The sequence below is a fragment of the Eleutherodactylus coqui genome, chromosome 6, assembly GCF_035609145.1.
Source record: "Eleutherodactylus coqui strain aEleCoq1 chromosome 6, aEleCoq1.hap1, whole genome shotgun sequence".
NCBI lineage: Eukaryota > Metazoa > Chordata > Amphibia > Anura > Eleutherodactylidae > Eleutherodactylus > Eleutherodactylus coqui.
Window position 1 is genome coordinate 134825878 of NC_089842.1, and position 21949 is coordinate 134847826.

The 21949-nt window shown below is 44.8% G+C and overlaps 1 protein-coding gene across 3 annotated transcripts in view; it reads left to right on the forward strand.

Annotated features, from left to right (window-relative positions):
• Nucleotides 1-21949, forward strand: part of SULT2B1 (sulfotransferase family 2B member 1) — an 87421-nt gene that overhangs the window by 25927 nt on the left and 39545 nt on the right. The window contains exon 1 of one of the 3 annotated variants that reach the window (XM_066607710.1): nucleotides 16951-17088. The exons of the other annotated variants lie outside the window; for them this stretch is intronic. The gene's annotated coding sequence lies outside the window, so the exon portion shown is untranslated. Of the gene's footprint in view, nucleotides 1-16950; nucleotides 17089-21949 lie in introns of those variants that run through there. 3 annotated transcript variants of the gene reach the window in all.

The following is a 21949-nucleotide window of genomic DNA, read 5'->3' on the forward strand; positions in this document are numbered from 1 at the left end:
TTGCAATTATGGCACGCAATGCAAATTATGTCATATTTCTTGGCAGTTCAGCAGATAATATATTCTTATTAACCCAGAGGCGTAACTTGAAGCTTCTGGGCCCCAATGCAAAACCTGTGACAGCCCCAACTATAGTGCTTTATTCATAGCACTGGGCTCCCTATATGGAGAAGTGAAGCCTTATGGACCCCTAAGGCTCCCAGTCCCGGGTGCAACTGCATCCCCTATAGTTACGCCCCTGCGTAATTAACTCCTTAGTGATGGCCAATACGCATTTTTACTGACCTTAAGGCCTTAGTCACACGGGCGTTTTGTCACGCGATTTGCGGATCGCATGACGGATGCGCATCCGCAAATCACGTGACCGGTGCGCGCAAATCGCCCGAAAATCTGCTCCTAGCCACATTTCATTAGAAACGGGCTGGAGCTGTCCAGCGCATTGCATTCAATGGAGACGGCAATAGAGCCGGCTCCATTTAAAGCAATGCGCTGCGGGCGAGCCCGGGATGAATTGTCGGGAAGGGCTTAAATATATAAGCCCTTCCCTGCAATTCATCCTAAAATGTGTAAAAATAAAAAAAAATAATATATATATATACATACTCACCTTCTCCCGGCAGCCGGAGCTCCGCGCGGCCGTCCTGCAGTGGGTGTGAAGGGGGTGTGAGTCAGACCTGCCCCCTGATTGGCTCAGCGTTGAGCCAATCAGAGGCATGTCTCACTCACACCCATTCATGAATTCATGAATGGATGTGAGTCAGACCTGCCCCTGATTGGCTCAGCGCTGAGAGGCAGCAGTCGGTCACCCATTCATGAATTCATGAATGGGTGTGTGAGTGAAACCTGGCTCTGATTGGTCAGGGCTGTGGCCAATCAGAGGCAGATCATTCAGCAGGCGGGGATTTTAAAGCCCCGCCGGCTGAATAGTGCCGAGAAGCAGTTCAGGAGAACTGACAGCGGCCGCGGCTGCAGCGGAAAGGTGAGTATACATTTTTTTTTATTTTAACACATTTTAGGATGAATTGCAGGGAAGGGCTTATATATTTAAGCCCTTCCCGACAATTCACCCCGCGCACAGCCGGCAGCCCATTGCTTTCAATGGAGCGGCTGTATTGCCGGCTCCATTGAATTCAATGAGCAAACATCGTTCTTCTCTGTCACAGCTGTTACAGCTGTGGCAGAGAAGAATGATTTGTCTTCTATATGTTCTCAATGGGGTCGGCGCTGCTGCCGCCGGCCCCATTGAGTGCATATAGAGAAGAGAACAGGAATCGCAGATCGCAGATAGGTGCGATCTGCGATTTCTGTTCTATAATTTATCGGACGAGCGCATAAAAAGCGCTCATGTGTCCGATACCATTGCAAAGCAATGGTTTTATAAAATCGCCGGACGCATGCGCAAATCGCGGCTAAAAACGCCCATCTGACTAAGCCCCAATAATGGAATTTACATCTGCACATACATTTTCTTATGGCGGTGGCTTGGTTGACTACTGACAGCTGGTTCCTGCTCTAACCACCATTAGCGAAGAAACTGCAGTATGTAAGCAGATGTCGCCCATCGGCAACCTGCAGTGCAATTGCAAGGTGCCAATGGATTCCCATGTCTGCCATGTAACTCAGCCTTTTACACCCCACCTCCAGCAGACTCTAATTGGCTGCTGTCATAGGCATAGTGGCATGCACTACATAGGTAATGCAGTGTACTATCATAACGATTTTAGCCCCTTGAGGGACTAAAAATAACGGCAAGACAATCTCAAAAAACTTTAATTTAAAGAAAAAAATATACATTTTTACTCACAAAAACCTTTTTTAAGTGAATTAAGTGCCCAAAATTTTTTTGAAAAAGCCACATACAGGTATTACCATGTTCATAATGACCCAAACAATGATAATATTTAATTTATTGAGCATGGTGAACGCTGTAAAAATAAAAAAAAATACCAAAATTGCCATTTTTCTTTTTGTTCGCCTCCCCAAAGATGCAATAAAAAGCAATTCAAAAGTCACATGTACCTCAAAGGGGTAACAATAAAAACTACAACTCTTCTTGCAAAAAACGAGCCCTGACATAACTCTGTGGCTGCAAAAATGAAAATGCTATTGACCTTAGAATGCGGCAATACAGAGTCAATAGTTTTTTTTCTTCAAACCGTGTTTTCATTGTGCAAAAATAGTAAAAATATGCAGGAAAATAGAATGTGCTGCATATTTTTTTGCTCAACAGAATTGTGCATGCAAAAGGTGTACTTGTGAACAAACCCATTGATATCAAGTACAGAATGTACTTTATGGGTATTGCTTACACCTTCAGTATTTGCCAGGTCTGTGTAATAGTAACCCGTGGGACACTAGCCTAGGAGTTAGCTTGAATTTTACTAATGAGAGCCTCTTTTTAAAGACTGTTATTCATGAAGCTCCTTCTGTGGCAATGATTTTGCTCCCAGGCTCTGACATCTTACTGACATCATATGGGTACTGGTCCTTAACTGCTTTGGGACTGCCCATACACTGTTTAATGGCAGTCACTAATGCGCTTCATTCTGATGTGGGGCCTTTTTATGGTGCTGCTTTAGAATAACGGCATGGCTCTCCTGTGTCAGTAGAAATGGAAGTTGGGCTGTCTAGTGACAGCTCGGCACCAGCTCTAATAGCAGGGGCCAGAGAAGCCTCAGATCCCCACTGTTTAACCCTGTTTAACCCTTTGCATGCCACAGTCAATAAACTGCGTCCGTCTGTCACCTATCCGACTACTGCGATGCGATCACAGGGTCCCAATGGATTGCCATGATACCCAGGGGTGTGAAAAAGGCCTTTAGGTCTGTCATGTGTGGTGGCCTATACACAGGCAATATAATGCAGTGTTGTGCTGAAGTATACTAGTGTATTATGAGAACTGTCAAAAGTAGAGATATTGAAGTCCTCTAGTAGGAAAAAACTATAAAGTTTAAAAAAAAGTAAAAAAAAAAAAGAATTTAAAATAAATAATAACTATAACTCCACCTTTCCCTCTTTTAGTATGTACAATAAAATTCACATCTGACAATTAAAATGCCACTTAGACAAAAAGTTAGTACATTATTTAACCTGCATGGTTAAAAAAATGTTGGATGATCATTTATATCATTTTTAGGAATATATATTTTGAAGACTAGAACTCACCCTGCAGAAAACAAGCCCTCATAGAACTCTGTTGATGGAAATGTGAAAATTAGAGATGAGCGAGCACCAAAATGCTCGGGTGCTCGTTGCTAGAGTCAAACTTTTGGTAATGCTCGAGAGTTTGTTTCGAGTAATGAACCCCATTGAAGTCAATGGGCGACTCAAGCATTTTTATAAGGGACCGATGCTCCGCATAGGTGATGACTTGTCAAACACCAGAAAACATCAGAAAGTCACACCACAGAAATGGATAGGGAAGGGCAGGGGCAGCATGCATGGCTGCATCTGAGGCTCCTAGGACCAACTATTAAGCCACAGTGGGGGCAAGAGTCTGGCGTCACCCCCCCCCCCCCTAACAATTTGCTTCGGACAAACCCTCCTTAGCAAGGCACAAATGCTGGCACATCTTAGCTAAGCACCACGCTACCTGCAACCAAAGACAATCACTGCCTGCAGGTGACACCGCTGCCTCTTCTTCTGGGTTACATGCTGACATTGCTGTCCAACCCCTCCGCACGACCCAGCATCCACAGCACACACAAAAGGTACCCTGTGCAGTGTTCAGCTGCCCTCATGCCACTTGCTCACTTCATAGCCACACCACCCTCATGTCTATTTATAAGTGCTGGATGAGGAGGAACCGGAGGCACACACTGCAGAGGGTTGGCAGGGCTAGGCAGCGACCCTCTTTGAAAGTGTGGGCGATAGTCCACAATGCTTTTGAGAATTGATGATAAATTGACATACGATCATCATACGAATCCCGTGCCACCTCCGTCACAAAATTCTCAGGAGCCGCAAACGTGGGCATAAAGGGGACTCAGGTGCCAGCACTTCAACACATCTCCACAATGCAGCAATACTCTGTGTGGGAAGCACGCGAGTGAGCCCAGGGTCAGGCTCGGCCCAGCCTCCACCTTGTGTGACTCAAGGTGCCGAGAGTTACATAGCAATGGGAAATCCATGTGTCCCCACACAATTCATTCTGTGTATGGGTCAGATAGCTCAACACTGCAATGGGAAGTCTTTGAGTTCCTTGGGCTTGCCTATGCTGTGGGGGCACAAAGATAGTATTACACAGGAAGAAATCAAAGTGCCCAAACACGGCAGAGTTTCACCCCGCCAAGGACCTCGGCCCAAGTCAGTCAGTGTATTTGTGCCAGATAGGTAAAACACTGCGGTGGGAAGTCTTTGTGCACCCACAGCATAGACAGACCCCAGTAACATTTCAGTAGCAAGAGTATAGGCGAACCCCTCAAACCATTCAGTAGAAAAGGTATACGCAGACCCCAGTAACATTTCTGTAGCAAAAGTATAGGCGGTGTAAAAATTTGGTTTCTGTTAAAGTATCAATACTTTTGAAACGTTGAAAATTTGTAAAAAAATTTTTTAAACAGAGCCTTCTGGGCCGCAGAAAAATTGGCAGTTCAGCGTGATGACATGCTGTTTTAGGAGTAGTAGGAGGAGGAGTAATAATTTCCGAGAGTGACTGACAAAGCTAATTCCCCCTTTTTTTGTGGTGATAGAGGATGCATTTTTCTCCTGTTGCAGTGAAAAGAATCATTAGGTTCTGCTGCTTTCCGCCAGGGAAGAAGAGAAGTCTGGGGAAATCCAGCATTTGTTCATCTTTAGGAGTGTAAGCATGTCGGCACTGGCAGTTGACAGGCGAGTACGCTTATCCGTGATGATTCCCCCAGCTGCACTAAACACCCTCTCTGACAAGACACTAGCAGCAGGGCAGGCCAGCACCTCCAGGGTGTACAGCGGGAGTTCGTGCCACATGTCCAGCTTTGACACCCAATAGTTGTATGGAGCAGAGGCATCACGGAGGACAGTGGTACGATCGGCTACGTACTCCCTCACCATCTTTTTACAGTGCTGTCTCCGAGTTAGCCTTGACTGGGGAGTGGTGAAACGGTCTTGCTGGGGAGCCATAAAGATGGCAAAAGCCTTGGAGAGTGTTCCCCTACCTGTGCTGTACATGCTGCCTAATCCCCACTCCTTCCCTGCTACTTGGCCCTCGGAACTGCATCTTCTGCCACTAGCGCTGTCAGATGGGAACTTTAGCATCACTTTTTCCACCAGGGCCGTGTGGTATTACATCACTCTCGTACCGCTTTCCTCTTTGGGAATGAGAGTGGAAAGGTTCTCCTTATACCGTGGGTCAAAAAGGGTGTACACCCAGTAATCCGTGTTGGCCAGAATGCATCTAACACGAAGGTCACGGGAAAGGCAGCCTAACATGAAGTCAGCCATGTGTGCCAGGGTCCCAATACGCAACACATCTCTGTCCTCACTAGGAAGATGACTTTCAGGATCTTCCTCCTCCTCCTCCTCCTCCTCCTCCTCCTCCTCTTCAGCCCATACACGCTGAACAGATGAGAGGCAAGCAGCATGGGTACCCTCTGCAGTGTGACCAGCTGTCTCTTCCCCCTCCTTCCTGCTCCTCCCCCTCCAAAACGCGCTGAGATATAGACATGAGGGTGGTCTGGCTATCAAGCGACATACTGTCATCCCCTGTCTCCTGTTCCAACCGCAAAGCATCGGCCTTTATGCTTTGCAGTGAACTTCTCAGCAGGCAAAGCAGCGGGATAGTAACGCTAATGATTGACGCATCGCCACTCACCATCTGGGTAGACTCCTCAAAGTTTCCGAGGACCTGGCAGATATCTGCCATCCATGCCCACTCCTCAGTAAAGAATTACGGAGGCTGACTACCACTCCGCCGCCCATGTTGCAGCTGGTATTCCACTGTAGCTCTACGCTGCTCGTACAGCCTGGCCAACATGTGCAGCATAGAATTCCAGCGTGTGGGCACGTTGCTCTGGCAACTGAAACCAACGTTGCAGGGTCCTCAAGGTGGCAGTGAAGGGGTGGACTTGCGGAAATGTGTGCAGATGCGGCGCACCTTGCGGAACAGGTCAGACGAGTGGGAGTAGTTTTTCAGAAACCGCTGAACCACCAGATTGAAGAAATGGGCCAGGCATGGCACGTGTGTGAGGCTGCACGTGGTAGAGGTGGCAGAAGAGGGGGAGGGTTTGGAGGAGGTGGCATAAAATGCCGCAGATACCAGCACCGAGGTAGGACCCGCTATTCTGGGTGTGGGTAGGACGTGAGCGGTCCCAGGCTCTGACTCGGTCCCAGCCTCCACCAAGTTCACCCAATGTGCCATCAGGGAGATATATTGGCCCTGCCCGCCAGTACTTGTCCACGTGTCCGTGGTTAAGTGGACCTTCTCAGTAATTGCATTGGTGAGTGCACGATTTATGTTGCGGGAGACGTGCTGGTGTAGGGCTGGGACGGCACACCGGGAAAAATAGTGGCGACTGGGAACCGAGTAGCACGGGACCGCCGCCGCCATCATGTTTTTGAAAGCCTCCGTTTCTACAAGCCTGTATGGCAGCATCTCCAGGCTGATTAATTTGGCAATGTGCACGTTTAAAGCTTGTGCATGCAGGTGGGTGGCCGCGTATTTGCGCTTTCGCTCCAACGCTTGTGTTAGTGACAGCTGAACGCTGCGCTAAGATATAGACTGGATGGAGTGGAGGACGGTGGAGGTGAGGGTGTGGGTGCAGGCCGGGACGCGCTCGTGCCTGTGTCCTGGGAGGGGGATCGGGTCTGTGTGGCAGGCTGGGGCACAGGAGAAGAGGCAGTGGTGTGACCCGGAGACAGTGAATGGCCTTCGTCCCACCTTGTGGGGTGCTTGGCCATTGTATGCCTGCGCATGCTGGTGGTGGTGAAGCTGGTAGTGGTGGCTCCCCGGCTGATCTTGGTGCGACACAGATTGCACACCACTGTTCGTCGGTCGTCCGCGCTCTCACTAAAAAACATCCACACCTTTGAACACCTAGCTCTCTGCATGGAGGCTTGCCGCGAGTGGGTGCTTTGGGAAACAGTTAGGGGATTCTTCGCTCTGGCCCTGCTTCTACCCCTGGCCACTCCACTGCCTCTTTCAACTTGTCCTGCTGCTGCACTTGCCTCCCCCTCTGAAGCCCTGTCCTCAGTAGGCTTAGAAAACCAGATGGGGTCAGTCACCTCATTGTCCAGCTGCTCTACTCCCAAATCCTCTGTGCGCTCCTCCCTTGGACTTACTGCCCTTACTACTACCTCACTGACAGACAACTGTGTCTCATCATCCTCATCCACAAAAAGCTCTTGAGACGGTTGCCGAAAGTCCCCAGCCTCATCACCCGGACTCTGGGAACTTTCCAAAGGTTGGGCATCAGTCATGACAAACTCCTCAGATGAGAGAGGAACCCTTTTTTCCCACTCATGGCAGGGACCCGAGAACAGTTCCTGGGAGTCTGCCTGCTCAGCATATGTCATTTTCATGGAGTGAGGAGGCTGGGAGGAAGGAGGAGCAGCAGCCAGAGGATTCAGAGTTGCAGTCCCTAGGCCGGGAGTAGTGGACTGCGTAGAAGACTCGGTGGTCGATACATTGCTGGAGGCGTTTTCTGCCATCCACGACAGGACCTGCTCGCACTGCTCTGTTTGTAATAAAGGTCTACCACGTGGACCCGTAAATTGTGATATGAAGCTGGGGAGCCCAGAAACTTGCCTCTCTCCTAATCCCGCAGCAGCCGGCTGTGATTCACCACGCCCAGGAACTCGGCCTGTGCCCACACCCTCACTTGGACGTCCGCGTCCTCGACCCTTAGCCCTACTCCTCATCATGGTGGATTAAGAATAGAGCAGGGCCCAAGTAAATTACCCCACTGTACAGCACTGACAACTGGGCCTTAATTCACCGCACACAGAGACTTGTAGATAGCGAAAGGCTCTATGCTGTGACTTGAAAAAATTAACCCGCTGTCTTGCGCTGATACCTAGGGGTAATTTACCACTCTCAGAGACTTGTAGATAATAGAGGCTGTTTGGAGTGGGAGAAGACTCTAAAGCCAGTGGATAGTGCTGGTAACTGCGGCTATCTCAACCTCTCCAAGGAAAGGGTATTGTGAGATGCTCTGCACAGCGGCAGAGCTGAAATACTTTTCAGTGGCTCAGGAAATATTAGAGTACTGTTTAGCGGTGAGACCTCTGTCTAATGCACTGCAGACATAGAACGGTATAACTGAAGTAGTTTGCAGTAGGCTAGGAAATATTAGAGAGCAGTTTCACGGTGAGAGCTGGTTGTACGGCACTGCAGGCTGAGAATGCTATTACTGAAAGGCTGGGAACAGGCCTAAATGTGTAATACAAAAATTGATGCACTACTACTCCCAGCCAGCCACAACTATAATGCACACGGTCAGATGTAGCCCTAAGAAGGAGCGTTGAAGAATCAGGACTGTATAGTGTATAACTTTCCCTATAGAAGTGGCTGTGCCCCAACACTCTGTGTTATGCGCTGCAGACAGAACGGTATAACTGAAGTCGTTTGCAGTAGGCTAAGAAAGACCGTTGGGGTTCTTGAAGACAGGATCCTACTCTAACACTTTCTCTATATCAGCAGCTCTTTCCCTCAACTCTGCCTACGGCACTGCAGACACAGAACAGTGTAGCTGAAATGGCCGGCACAGCCCGAGATGCTTAAAAAAAAAATAAAAAAATTGGTGCACTACTGCTCCCAGCCAGCCACAACAGTAATGCACACTAGGAAGAGTAGCCCTAAGAAGGACTATTGGGGTTCTTGACGACAGGATCCTACTCTAACACTTTCCCTATATCAGCAGCAGCACTTTCCCTAACCTCTGCCAGCATGCATCTGAGACAAGCCGCGGGCGGGACCAGTTTAAGTACTTGGCGGTCACCTGATCGGCCCAGCCACTCACTACTATGGAGGGAGAGGGCTGGCACATCACAGCAGGAAGTGGTAATGCCTTCCCCGCATGTCTATTGGCTAGAAAATGGCGCTAAACATGTGGGGTAGGAAATGCAATTGACTCGAGTACCGCGTGGTGTTCGTCTCAAGTAACAAGCATCTCGAGTATCCTAATGCTCGAACGAGCATCAAGCTCGGACGAGTGTGCTCGCTCATCTCTAGTGAAAATATTATGGCTCTAGGAATGCAGTGACACAAAAGCAAGACTTACAAAAAAAGTGTTTTAGTGTACAAAATGGCAAAACATACCAAAAACTGTATAAACTTGGTATCAACAGAATCATGCTGACCCAGAGAATACTATCATATTAAAAAAAAGCTACACAATTCATTATATGTACCCCAAAATGATGTCATTAAAAATACAACTTCTCTCACAAAGAACAAGCTCTCATATGGCTATGTTGAGGTAGAAATTAAATAGTTATGGCTCTGGGAATGCTACGATGAAAGACTGAAAAGTTGGTTGGTCATTAGGGCATAAAATGGGGCCCGTCACTAAGGGGTAAAAGCAATCAGATGCCTTGTTTTATTTTCTTAAGTATATTAGCAATTCTTATGTATTGACTTGATATAAAATAGAAAAACTACATGTAGAAACACTCGATAATAGTAGTGTTTTAATCATTCTGTAATTTTGGTAAATTTTTTTGTATAATTTTTTTCCTGGCATTTATTCACATTTTTTCAAAAAATGCTGTGGCCAGGTGTTAACTGTAAGCCAATAGGAAAATAGGACATGCTCAACAATGCAGAGTATTCTTGGTGGTGGTTTTTGGAATTTTTTTTATTTTTTTTCAAAATGCAGCATACTCCTGATGTGGCAATTTTTCAGATACTTTTCCATACCCTTTTATTGGGAGAAAAAAAAACAGCTTTAAAAAAGTGTAACCAAACACATGCCACCCAAAAAATGCCTGTAAATGGTGCTTTGGAATCATGGCATCTTTAACAAGAAAAAACATTACAACACAAAATTGAATTTCATGTTCTGGAGCCCATGCATCACACCATCGTGTAACGCATCCTTGCCTTCCTATTCGAGTACGCTATTGTTATTTCAATATAGGACGCTAGTATTGAGATATAGCGCTGGGTCAGACTATTTGGCCACACCTTGTATAAGGTTGTTATGAGCTTTCAGAAGCTGAGAGAAAAGATAGAAAAAACCGAAAAAATGGTGTTCCTGCGCTACTTTACACGAAAAAACAAAGACCGGTTCTTTTTTTTCTTTTCAAAGAATTGCAGCGGTCAGTGATGATTCATATTAAGGACATTTATTTAAACATAACAAATTAAGGTCAAAAGCCTTGTATAAAATGAGTATAATAAATAAATATACTTGCAACATAAAAAGTAACAATGCGACGCGTTTCGACGTTCTAGACGTCTTTCTCAAGCATAAAACACTGCAGGACAAGCCAGGTATAAATAGTACCAGAATACAATAATGATTAATTACATACCTTCCCTTGAAAAGGTCACCGGTATTGTGCATCATTCCGGTATGTGGCGCCATCTTGGGCCAGGAATGATGACGTTCTCATAGCTAAACCATGAGACTAGTCTCTGGGAGCTGGCGTGCGGTGTCACGTCACATATCTCCCAGTCCGGAGCTACGCTGTGTGGATGGCACGCAGCGCTGCGTTCCACACGTCGGCGAGATGCCAATAGTTACGGCTGATTGCCATGCCCCGTCACATGACTCCCCAGGTGGGGCCGCGCCGTGTAGGTGAGGCGCAGCGCTGCATTCCAAATGGGGAAAACAAGCCGCAGGCGACACAGCGGAGCCGCGTCACGTGACAGCTCTATCCTGGATTGAAGCCCAGTCACGTGACTGACTTTAAAAACATCCAAGAGGTTTACAATCACTATATATCACAAAAGGGTGCTTTCAATACACCCATATATTGCAAATACTGTTAAAAATATATAAAAGAATTGATTGCATCTAAACTACAAATATTAGTGGACGTAGCTGTAGACAATAATTCCTTAACGAAAAAAGAACGGGACTTTATTATTATCCAAAATCCCGAAATCCCCTTTTTTTATTTTTTACCTAAAATCCATAAGAATCAAAATACCCCTCCGGGCCGCCCGATCATTGCAGGCATAAATTCCATTACGAGTAACTTATCACAATTTATAGATCACCATCTACAGAAATTTGTTATTAATTTGCCGTCATATATTAAAGATACGGGACACATTTTATCAATTATCAAACAAACGCCATGGAAAGATCACTATATTTGGTGTAGTTTGGACGTGACCTCCTTATATTCTAATATTTACCATCATCAAGGGATCAAGGCAGTGAGTTATTTTCTAGAACAAGACCCTTTGATGCCAGTGCAACAAAGGTCGTTTATACTCGATGCAATATATTTCATATTGACGAACAACCTACACGGCGCGGCCCCACCTGGGGAGTCATGTGACGGGGCATGGCAATCAGCCGTAACTATTGGCATCTCGCCGACGTGTGGAACGCAGCGCTGCGTGCCATCCACACAGCGTAGCTCCGGACTGGGAGATATGTGACGTGACACCGCACGCCAGCTCCCAGAGACTAGTCTCATGGTTTAGCTATGAGAACGTCATCATTCCTGGCCCAAGATGGCGCCACATACCGGAATGATGCACAATACCGGTGACCTTTTCAAGGGAAGGTATGTAATTAATCATTATTGTATTCTGGTACTATTTATACCTGGCTTGTCCTGCAGTGTTTTATGCTTGAGAAAGACGTCTAGAACGTCGAAACGCGTCGCATTGTTACTTTTTATGTTGCAAGTATATTTATTTATTATACTCATTTTATACAAGGCTTTTGACCTTAATTTGTTATGTTTAAATAAATGTCCTTAATATGAATCATCACTGACCGCTGCAATTCTTTGAAAAGAAAAAAAAGAACCGGTCTTTGTTTTTTCGTGTAAAGTAGCGCAGGAACACCATTTTTTCGGTTTTTTCTATCTTTGTGTGATCCGACCTCTTATGAGGTACGGATTTCTCTGGGTGATACCTGCAGCTCTCCATTGGAGGACAATTCGGTGGATTCGGTTGTGACAATAAGAAAGAAAAATGCTATATGCCTGCCTGGATACTAGGTGCTGACATGCTCACCCTAGGGTGTCATGTCTAGCACCAGGTGAGTTAATATAAGTCACCAACTACTTTTTGAAAAGTGTTTGGCGCCCTCCCTAACTTCCTCTCCTTATTTCAGAAGCTGAGCTACTTAAACTACATTGATTACTTTTAATTGTAAGAACCAATATGAAACAGAAGTTTTTGGATCCTAACCACCTGTCAACTGTCTGGGATGAACTTTCAGGAAGTGGTTTTGTATGGTAAGCCATCAGCTTAGATCTGAAATTTATATTTACAGTACATTTGGATACCAGGTCAGGAGTGGCTACACTCAGAAACATCATGTAATATAAATCTTATAAAAGGTAATCATTGACAGCAAGCAGAGATCTTTAAAAATGTGATCAAAGTTGATACAAAGTATATTTTAAAAAACCTTAAACGTTATCTCCAATGCTGCTAGTGTTCTCCTCTCATGCAAGAATTTACCAAGATAACCTGTATGGTGCCAGAGGTTCTCCAACTTTGAAGTAAGGTAGAAGTAAGGCCACTCTGGCAACAGCACCACTCCATCTAGTTCACCCCTCTCTGTGTATTCTAATGCCAAAACATCCTCCGTTTATACTGACTGCTTGTGACAACACAGTCTATTCATATAATCCACATCATTTTCACCAACTCATACATCCATGCAACGTACAACATTAACTCTTTGCAATCCAATTTTGGATTCAGGGTTTCCTAGGGGGCTTTATCTTTCTGCCATTATACAATGGAGCCATCTGCTTGCTAGAGCCAGTACTGCGGTATGTGACATGCTGGAGAGGCCCCCCGACAACAGAGCGACCAGTAATATGCAGTAAGAGTACCCTGCCGGACGTCTTCTAACATCGGAGCTGTACAGCCTTCAATCAGAATGTCTTCAGACGTCAGACAGTGGATTGGAAAGGGTTAAGAAATCTCCCCCCAATATCTGTGATCACTGGTAAACAGCAGAGGATCAGTAGAACACTGATGGAAATACAACTATGGGGGCAAACAGAACTCAAACACTGAAGCCAAAACCTGAATGTTTTTATATTTTCTCTGGAGTTATGTTTTTTAAAAAAAATTTTTGTTTTCTAATCGGACAAAGTTGGGATTTTAAAAATTATTTTCAATAGGTTAGTCTACAATATACTCTATACCAGCGTTACTCAGCTCTAGTCCTCAGGTACCTACCTAATAGGTCACTATTTAAAGACTTTCTATAGAGCGATTGCCTGTGGTAATTTCTGAGATGCTGACACTAATTACTTCACCCCCCCCCCCCCCCCCAGTGCTTGCTGTTGTAGCAGGCACAATGTTGGCCAGGTGCAGACACTCTTGAAGCAGTTTGGTATAAGGAACCTCTGCGGTCTGGCAGGATAAGCAAGAGAAAGGCAGGAGGATAACAGCCTCTTGTGGTGCAGAGTACAGGAAGGCAATGGAAACCACCCCGCAAAAACAGTCTGCCAAGAAAATGTCACAATATGATGTCACCCTAAGGCCTCCTTCCCACGAACGGATTTACGCCGCGTAAATCCGCGGCAAAAATCCGCTGCGTTGCACCCTGCTATTAGGTTCTATTGAACCTAATAGCACAATGCTCACGATGCGTAATTCCACCGCGGAATTACGCACCGTGAAATCTCCCGTCCTCACCCGCAGCATGTTCTATTTGCCGCGGGTGTACGCGCTGACGGCTTCCATTGCAGTCAATGGAAGCCGTCCGTTCACGCTATCTCCCGCTGCAACCAGCGGAAGATAGCGTGAAAAAACGCTTCCCCGCCTACCGCCGCGCGTCATATGACGCGGCCGGCGCGTCACGTGACACGGCCGGCCGCGTCATGTGACGCGGTGGGCGTGTCACATGATGCGACGGCGGTGGGCGGGGAAGCGTCTTCACGCTATCTTCCGCTGGTAAGTATGGGGTCTCTGGGGGGCGCCGTGACGGGCTTCACTGCGGAATATTACGCGGCGGAGCCCGTCACGCTCGTGGGAAGGAGGCCTAAGGGTCAGTCATGACTCGGTGCTTGCACCAGGGGACTTTACCTTTTATTTGTGTCAACAATAGGGACTGCAACATTTTCCTCCTGTGGACATAGTAATTGTGACAGCCTGCAACTTGAAAACAACCACGCATAAAAGTTAAAACATATTGTGAGATAGTTATATTCTATTTTACCCCTTTGGTACATCTGGCATAAAAAAAGCAAAATTAAGCTTCATAAGATTCCTTACTTGTAGAAGTCACTGAATTGCCCATGCCATTCGAGATAAGGGAGCCCGAAAGCAAAGATAAATATGGACCCATTATGGTGCCATGTTTTTCCACCCAGGACAAAATAATGTTCTTTTCATGACTGTTAGGCCCAAGCCATACCCTCTTGCTTGCTAAGAATGTAGTTCCTCTAGATAGAGTATCCCAGTACAGTATAATAGAGCTTGGTACCAATCACGGCTGAGCCCCCTCTATCCAAGAGTTTTATAGCAGCTGCATAGTTGTTGGCCCAAGTCACCAGCTCTCAAGATTTAGTTGCCTGGTTTACAATATTCTAACATTGTAGCTTTTATCAATAGATTGGAACACCGTTTTAGCCTAGAATAAAAAGACTGAGAAAAGGCTACTTTTGAAAAAACTAGGTCTATTAACCCTTTCCAATCCAATTTTGGATTCAGGGTTTCCTAAAAGGCTTTCTCTTTTTGCTGTTCTACAACGGTGCCATCTGCTGGCTGAAGCCAGTGTGTGTGCGCGCCAGAGAGGCTCCGACAGTGGAGTGGCTGGCAATATACGGTAAGAATACCCTGTCGGACGTCTTCTGACATTGGAGCTGTACAAGCTTCAATCAGAATGTAGGAAGATGTCAGACAGTGGATTGGAAAGGGTTAATACCCCCAAGTGCTTTGTGTAATGCTTGGTTCATGTTTTACCAGTTTGCTCAACAAAATATCAGTGAGTTGTACAAGACAGACATTATAGATACTGTAGCTCTGCATGACGTAGAATTAATGATGTAGGGTAAGAGCCAGGCACAGAACACCACTGGATCACTGGCTTATCACTCAGCGCTTCACATCAGCAATAATGAAAAGTGAACAAATAGTAAACCATTTTTTGCATTTCCACAGGACGTTTAGCAATCATTTTCGTATGTTTGAACGAATTCTGAGAGCTAATCGTCCCATGTTAATGGCCCTTTACTCCCACCTGATAGAATAGCCTACAAGCAATATATCTGTGAATGTAACTCGTTTTCAGCACTTTCAGAATGAACTGGTTTTGGGAACAATCTCTTCAATTGTTCGGTGTCTTTTTACATGTACTCTTTGCCTTTTATTCCAACTTCCATTCTTCTCGTGAGACTTGTCTCGAGTTTTTCAAACAAATCTGCAATGAGAATTTTCCATGCTCCAAGCATCAGTCTTAGAAGTCGTGTGTGTGTGAACAGTAGATAAATACGTTCCTGAATACCGATGGCCTGTAATCATCATTGTAACCACATAATGTTAAACACGTTTGAAGAGTAATACAGTAAAGTGTCATGTATTCTAACACTGTATTTACTTTTATATATTCCATTAAGTACAGGATATTCAAGCTTTAATGTCAGAAAGGGAAGATAAAAACCTATGCTTAAGGGTGCATTCACATGCGCGTGTGCCGTACATAGGTGCGCACGAAACCGCGCACCCACGTACATGCACAAACACGCGTGGATGCAGGTCTGTGCCCATTGCCTTTAATGGGGCCGCGGCTACTGCAGGCGGCCCCATTGCAAGCAATGGGCTTCCAGCAAGCCCTGCGATGATTTTCGGAGAAGGGCTTCAAATATAAGCCCTTCCCTGAAAATCATCCCTGTTCGTGTTAAAAAAAATAAATAAATTAAAAATATATACTTACTTCTCCGCCACTGGCATGTAAATATTCGCCATGGGGAGTCCTTGTCACTGAGCACTGTGACAGCACTGTCACAGTGATCAGTGCCAAAGGGACTCCCTGCGGGAAGTAAACAATGCCCTGCCACAGGTGTGACAGCGGATCGCGATGTTTTCCCATTGCTTTCAATGGGATCGGCACTTCTGCAGTCCCATTGAAAGCAATGGGCTACTGGCAAACGTGAATGTGTTAAAAAAAAATTTATACTGACCTCTCCTCAGCTGCTGGGACTCAGGTGCGTCTAGCCTGTCTTCTCCCTGCACTGCTCTGAAGCTCTTTCAGCAGGTGGGGATTTAAAATCCCCACTTGCTGAAAGGGCTGTATCTGATTGGCTGAGCACTCAGCCAATCACAGGCAGTGCTTAGCCATTCATTGATTTTAATTGTTCAGCCATTCATTGAATACATTGCTCGTTGTGCTAGCGAATGGAGCTGCTGTATGCCAGAAACACACAGATCCATATACTTCAAAGCAATGGTGCTGCAGGCACGTATACCATTCAGCAGCTCTGTTCACTAGCGCCAAGGTCCCAGCAAACAGCTGATCAGCAGGGGCCCTGGATGCCAGACCCCCCTGATCAGCTATGCATGGCTTGTCCTGAGGATAGGTCGTCAGTAGTTTATGAGTGGAACCCCCTATTAAGCTAATAAAAAGTTTCTTGTCTTGTCAGCAGGCACAGAACTCCACCAGCTCATGTACACATGTAATTGCAACTTTTGGGCCAACATTGCAGGGGAAAATACCCGCCGTGAGTACATCACATTACAGCTGCAGTGTCAGGCAGTATCTGCTGCCGTACTTTAATCTGTTTCAACACTGTCCTTGTTTCACCTCTCTTTTCTCCAGTGTGAAACATGATCGTTTGCCAGTAGGGTGGAGAGATTTCTCTTTTTTTTTTACAGCAGTACAGATTACATTGCTGTATTATAATGGCATTGGGAGATTTGTGAACCCCTGCTCGTGCAATGGGGCGACTGATTACTTAGTCCTAAGTACTTTCATACATGTGCAAGAAGCTTTTCTGAGAACCAGACTACCGCTGCTGAATGTAAGTACATTGTATATACAGCCACTCATTCCAAGCTGTATAGTTAGAGGAAATACATGCTAGAGCGATGTAAAGTATTGCAGCGCATAGAATTATCCGCTACTCTCATAAATGCATCGTTAACTCTTACATATCTGGTGAACTTTAGTATATTTAGTGTAACTGAGTCAGATGCAGATACTGTATATTCTGTGAATATAGCACAGAAATTGATTTTTTTTTCTTTAACGCCTTTTTTTAATGTCTTCCTTTTTTTTGTCCCCACTTTAAAAAAAAAAATCATAACTTTTTTATTTATCCATTAATGTAGCTGTCTGGGGGCTTGTATTTTGCAGTGGTACTATGTAATGTACCATATACTGTACTGAAGAACTTTTAGTGGTGTGAAATGGAAAATAAACTAAATTCTGCCGTGTGTGTGTGTGTGTGTGTGTGGGGGGGGGGGGTCTTGTTTTCTATGGTGTACACGCTACAGAAAAAATGTCATGATAACTGTATTCTGTCAGTACAATTACTATATCAAATTTTATGTAGTTTTTTTGCTGTACTACTTTTAAAAATACAATTTTCTGCCGCCATCTTCTGACAGTCATAACTTTTGTATTTTTCCGTCAGCATAGTTGTGTGAGGGCTCGTTTTTTGTGGGACGTGCTGTGATTTTACTGGTATTTTGGAGTACATATGACTTTTTGATCGCTTTTTATAACCTTTTTCTTGAAGATGAGGTGACTAAAAAAAAAGCACATTTCTGACAACGTGTATTTTTTTTTCTGACAACTTTCACAGTGCGAGGTAAATAATGTGTTACTTTGATAGATCAGACTTATGGAAGCAGCTAGAAGAAATGTGTGGTTTTTTTTTATTTAGATGTTTTCATTATAAATAAGGCTTTTTAAAAACGTTTAAGTTTTATTTTTTAAATAATGAATAAAACGTTTTTAAATGGATTTAAAATTTTTATTTTTTTTAGTCCCCATAGGACTCATTTACTTGCGATGGCTTGTTTGATTCTGTAGTATGATGTAATACTATAGTTTTACATTTTCTATCTTTTGGCGGTCCCTTGGGAACACCTTTCTGATTGTTTTCAATGGGACCTTAAAAACACCACATGGCACTCACAATCTGTGTGATACGCATGTGAGTACGGTGTGATGTTTCTGAAAGCGGAGAAAAAAAATTGCAGTAGGCTCCATTTTTCTGCGGATTCCATGCGGACGGCTTCCATTGAAGACAATGGAAGCCGTCTGATCCGCGGCCCTTCTGCAATGACAAGAAAAAGCAGTAGTTACAAAAAAAATCTGTATTACGCATGTCTGACGGCTCGCCATGCGAACCATCCGCAGCACAGGTGAAAACTGAAAGTACCAGGTACGCACGGATGCTGTTGCTCCCATGGCCGGAGTCCGCTGTGGGATTCCGCATGCCATGTGCAGGGGCTTTCCGCACGGAAATTCCGTGGCAATTCCGCCCCGTGTGAACCCAGTCTAAGGGTGACTACACTTATCTCTTTAAGTTCCTTACATTGCACTGCGTGCAGGAACATGTGTTTTGAGTTTTCCGTCCTGCTTCATCCCTGGATGAAAAATTTGGAGGAAAAATATTGGCTTATTACTGTGCAGGGGCACGAAGAAATATACCATTACTGTGGAACACAAAGGTGGCATCGTTACTTTGTGGGGGTGGAGCGGGGGCACAAGGTTACTCCAAATGCTCGTATTGGTGTTTTGCGTCTAGTTCTTTGTGCTTTACTGACAAGCAATGCCTCTTTAATTGTAATTGCTGCAGTCTTTTCCTATACAACAGGCCTGTTATGAGTCTCTGTAAGTGTACACACTTACGGTTTGTCGCTTGAGTTGAAGGGAGTCACTGTCCTAATACTCCTTTTAATCAGCCTCCATTTGCACAGTCAGTGGTATATGGGCCTTTGGAGCTGCATTAGCAACTGTTATCATTTCTGCAGATCATTTTTGCGTAACTAATAGAGCGTTCTCAGTGGGTTCAAAGATGTCAAGCTCTTCTTACACTCGTCCTCTTCTACCGGAAGCAGCTACTCTACAGAAGCCTGCACTCTCAGTTTGTCCTGCCAGCAGAATGTCCTACAAAAACTGCAATTTCTGCTTTGCTGCTTCCTTTTTCCATAGGATGATTCATCACACAGATTGGCTGTTGTTGGAAGCTGCAGCCATCGCTTTCTAGTCTTGACCCCCCCCCCCACCCCCCACTCCTTAGTCCCTCCCTAGCTGTGGACTTACAAGGGGTATGCTACCACACAGAGCTGTGCCACTGCATCTAAGTTTGTTGTACTACAAAACATCATGTGTGTGGATACCTATATAATGTGGCATGGCAGTACACAGAATGCCCTGCAGAGGGCTGTAAATAGCCATTCTGTGTGCTAAATTAGCTGGGACGGATGTAGGGGTTTGGTTGGAGGAGTTAAAATCTCCAGCCACACCGCTGCCGAGGGAGAAACAGACAGCTGTGAAGGAGCTGAGTGGGCTGCAAACCCGGGGTCCAGAGCGGACCAGAAAAGACACAGTATCTGACAAGGAGGAAGCCCCTAGACTCACAACTGGGAAAAAACAGACAGCTCATGAGAGCTGAGAGGGCTGCAAGCCCGAAGTCCAGTGCGGACCAAGCGTAGAAGAAGGCTCTAGTCTGACAGGGAGGGTGCCCCTAGACTTGCACACACCCTGGTTGGGTGTAATAATGAACTTTGTTGGTATTATGGCATTGTGATGTTGGTGATGAGTGTGAAACTGCAATAAAAAAGGCTGGTGAATCCATTCCAGATATTTTACTAAAGATACAGTCTGGAGTGAATAACCACCAAGTTACCACAATATATAGACACACACACATAAGTGGGGTTGGCATGTCTGATCTATTAAAACTCTATGTTCCTTGCTGCTAGTGCTGCATCACTTAATGTCTACCCCTGACTTTAAACAGCTTTCCATTAATCAATAGTGCAAGCGAAAATAAGAAATGTAATATCATATTACAGAATGTTGCCCCTGTCTCCACTTATCAGACTCCTCTCCTGGTATAAAGGTAGCCATTCACATAAGATGAATGTTGGCTGAACTCATCGCTTTTGGTGGGACATCTAATGTGTTTCGGGTACCCAACTTTTCTCTGACAACAGATGTGGAGGGAAAGAAGGGTCTGGAAGTAACTTATTCCCATCTCCCCAGTGAGGACATGTTTACAGGCTGCAGCAGCCTGTTTATAGGATTTCACAGGCTGTTGCAGCCAATGACATGCTTTGGTCATTTGAAGTCCATAGGCTCAAAGAACAGTGAGTGTGAGGATCCTGTCTGATGAGGTCACTGTTTTGCTGTCAGATGGGCTCTCACAAACTGAGTAAGATGTACAATCAGAACCATATACATACATACATACATACATACACACACACACACACACACACACACACACACACACACACACACACACACACACACACACACACACACACACACACTCTAGCTGATATACCCGGCTTCGCCCGAGTTAATTTGGTACTGGTGTTTATCTGGTGTTCACACGGAAAATCTTAAAAAGTCGTCGTTAGTTTAGAGATCCCGAGGAAAAAAATATGTTCCCCATTTTGCATGGTTCTTTGCGTTACCCAGGAAACGCCATGTGGAGGCAACCATGCGACATTTCCTTTATATAAAATGACATCAGGAAGTGAGAGTACTAGATTACGTACGTAAAATTTGGACGCTAATTCTTTTGCACTTAGAATTGAATAATCGAGTTGGGACCCATTAACTTTTCCTATTTGTGACATAATCAATGCTCGTGCCAAATTCAAGTTTCTATGACATCGGGAAGTGAGAGAATTAGATTCCTTACGTAAAATTTGGGCGCTTATTTTTTTGGGCTCAGAATTGAATAATCGAGTTGGGACCCATTAACTTTTCTTATTTATGACATCAATGCTCGTGAAAAAAAAAATTCAAATTTCTATGTCATCGAGAAGTGAGAGAATTAGATTCCATATGTAAAATTTGGACGCCAGTTCTTTTGCGCTAGAATTGAATAATCGAGTTGGGGCCCATTAACTTTTCCTATTTTGGACATAATCTATGCTTGTGCCAAATTTCATGTTTTTATGACATCGAGAAGTTGGAGAATTAGTGGCGAGTCAGTGAGGGCTTTCATCTTTATATACACACACACACACACACACACACACACACACAATCAGAACCACATACATACACACACACACACACACACACACACACACACACACACACACACACACACACACTCTAGCTGATATACCCGGCTTCGCCCGAGTTAATTTGGTACTGGTGTTTATCTGGTGTTCACACGGAAAATCTTAAAAAGTCGTCGTTAGTTTAGAGATCCCGAGGAAAAAAATATGTTCCCCATTTTGCATGGTTCTTTGCGTTACCCAGGAAACGCCATGTGGAGGCAACCATGCGACATTTCCTTTATATAAAATGACATCAGGAAGTGAGAGTACTAGATTATGTACGTAAAATTTGGACGCTAATTCTTTTGCACTTAGAATTGAATAATCGAGTTGGGACCCATTAACTTTTCCTATTTATGACATAATCAATGCTCGTGCCAAATTCAAGTTTCTATGACATCGGGAAGTGAGAGAATTAGATTCCTTACGTAAAATTTGGGCGCTTATTTTTTTGGGCTCAGAATTGAATAATCGAGTTGGGACCCATTAACTTTTCTTATTTATGACATCAATGCTCGTGAAAAAAAAAATTCAAATTTCTATGTCATCGAGAAGTGAGAGAATTAGATTCCATATGTAAAATTTGGACGCCAGTTCTTTTGCGCTAGAATTGAATAATCGAGT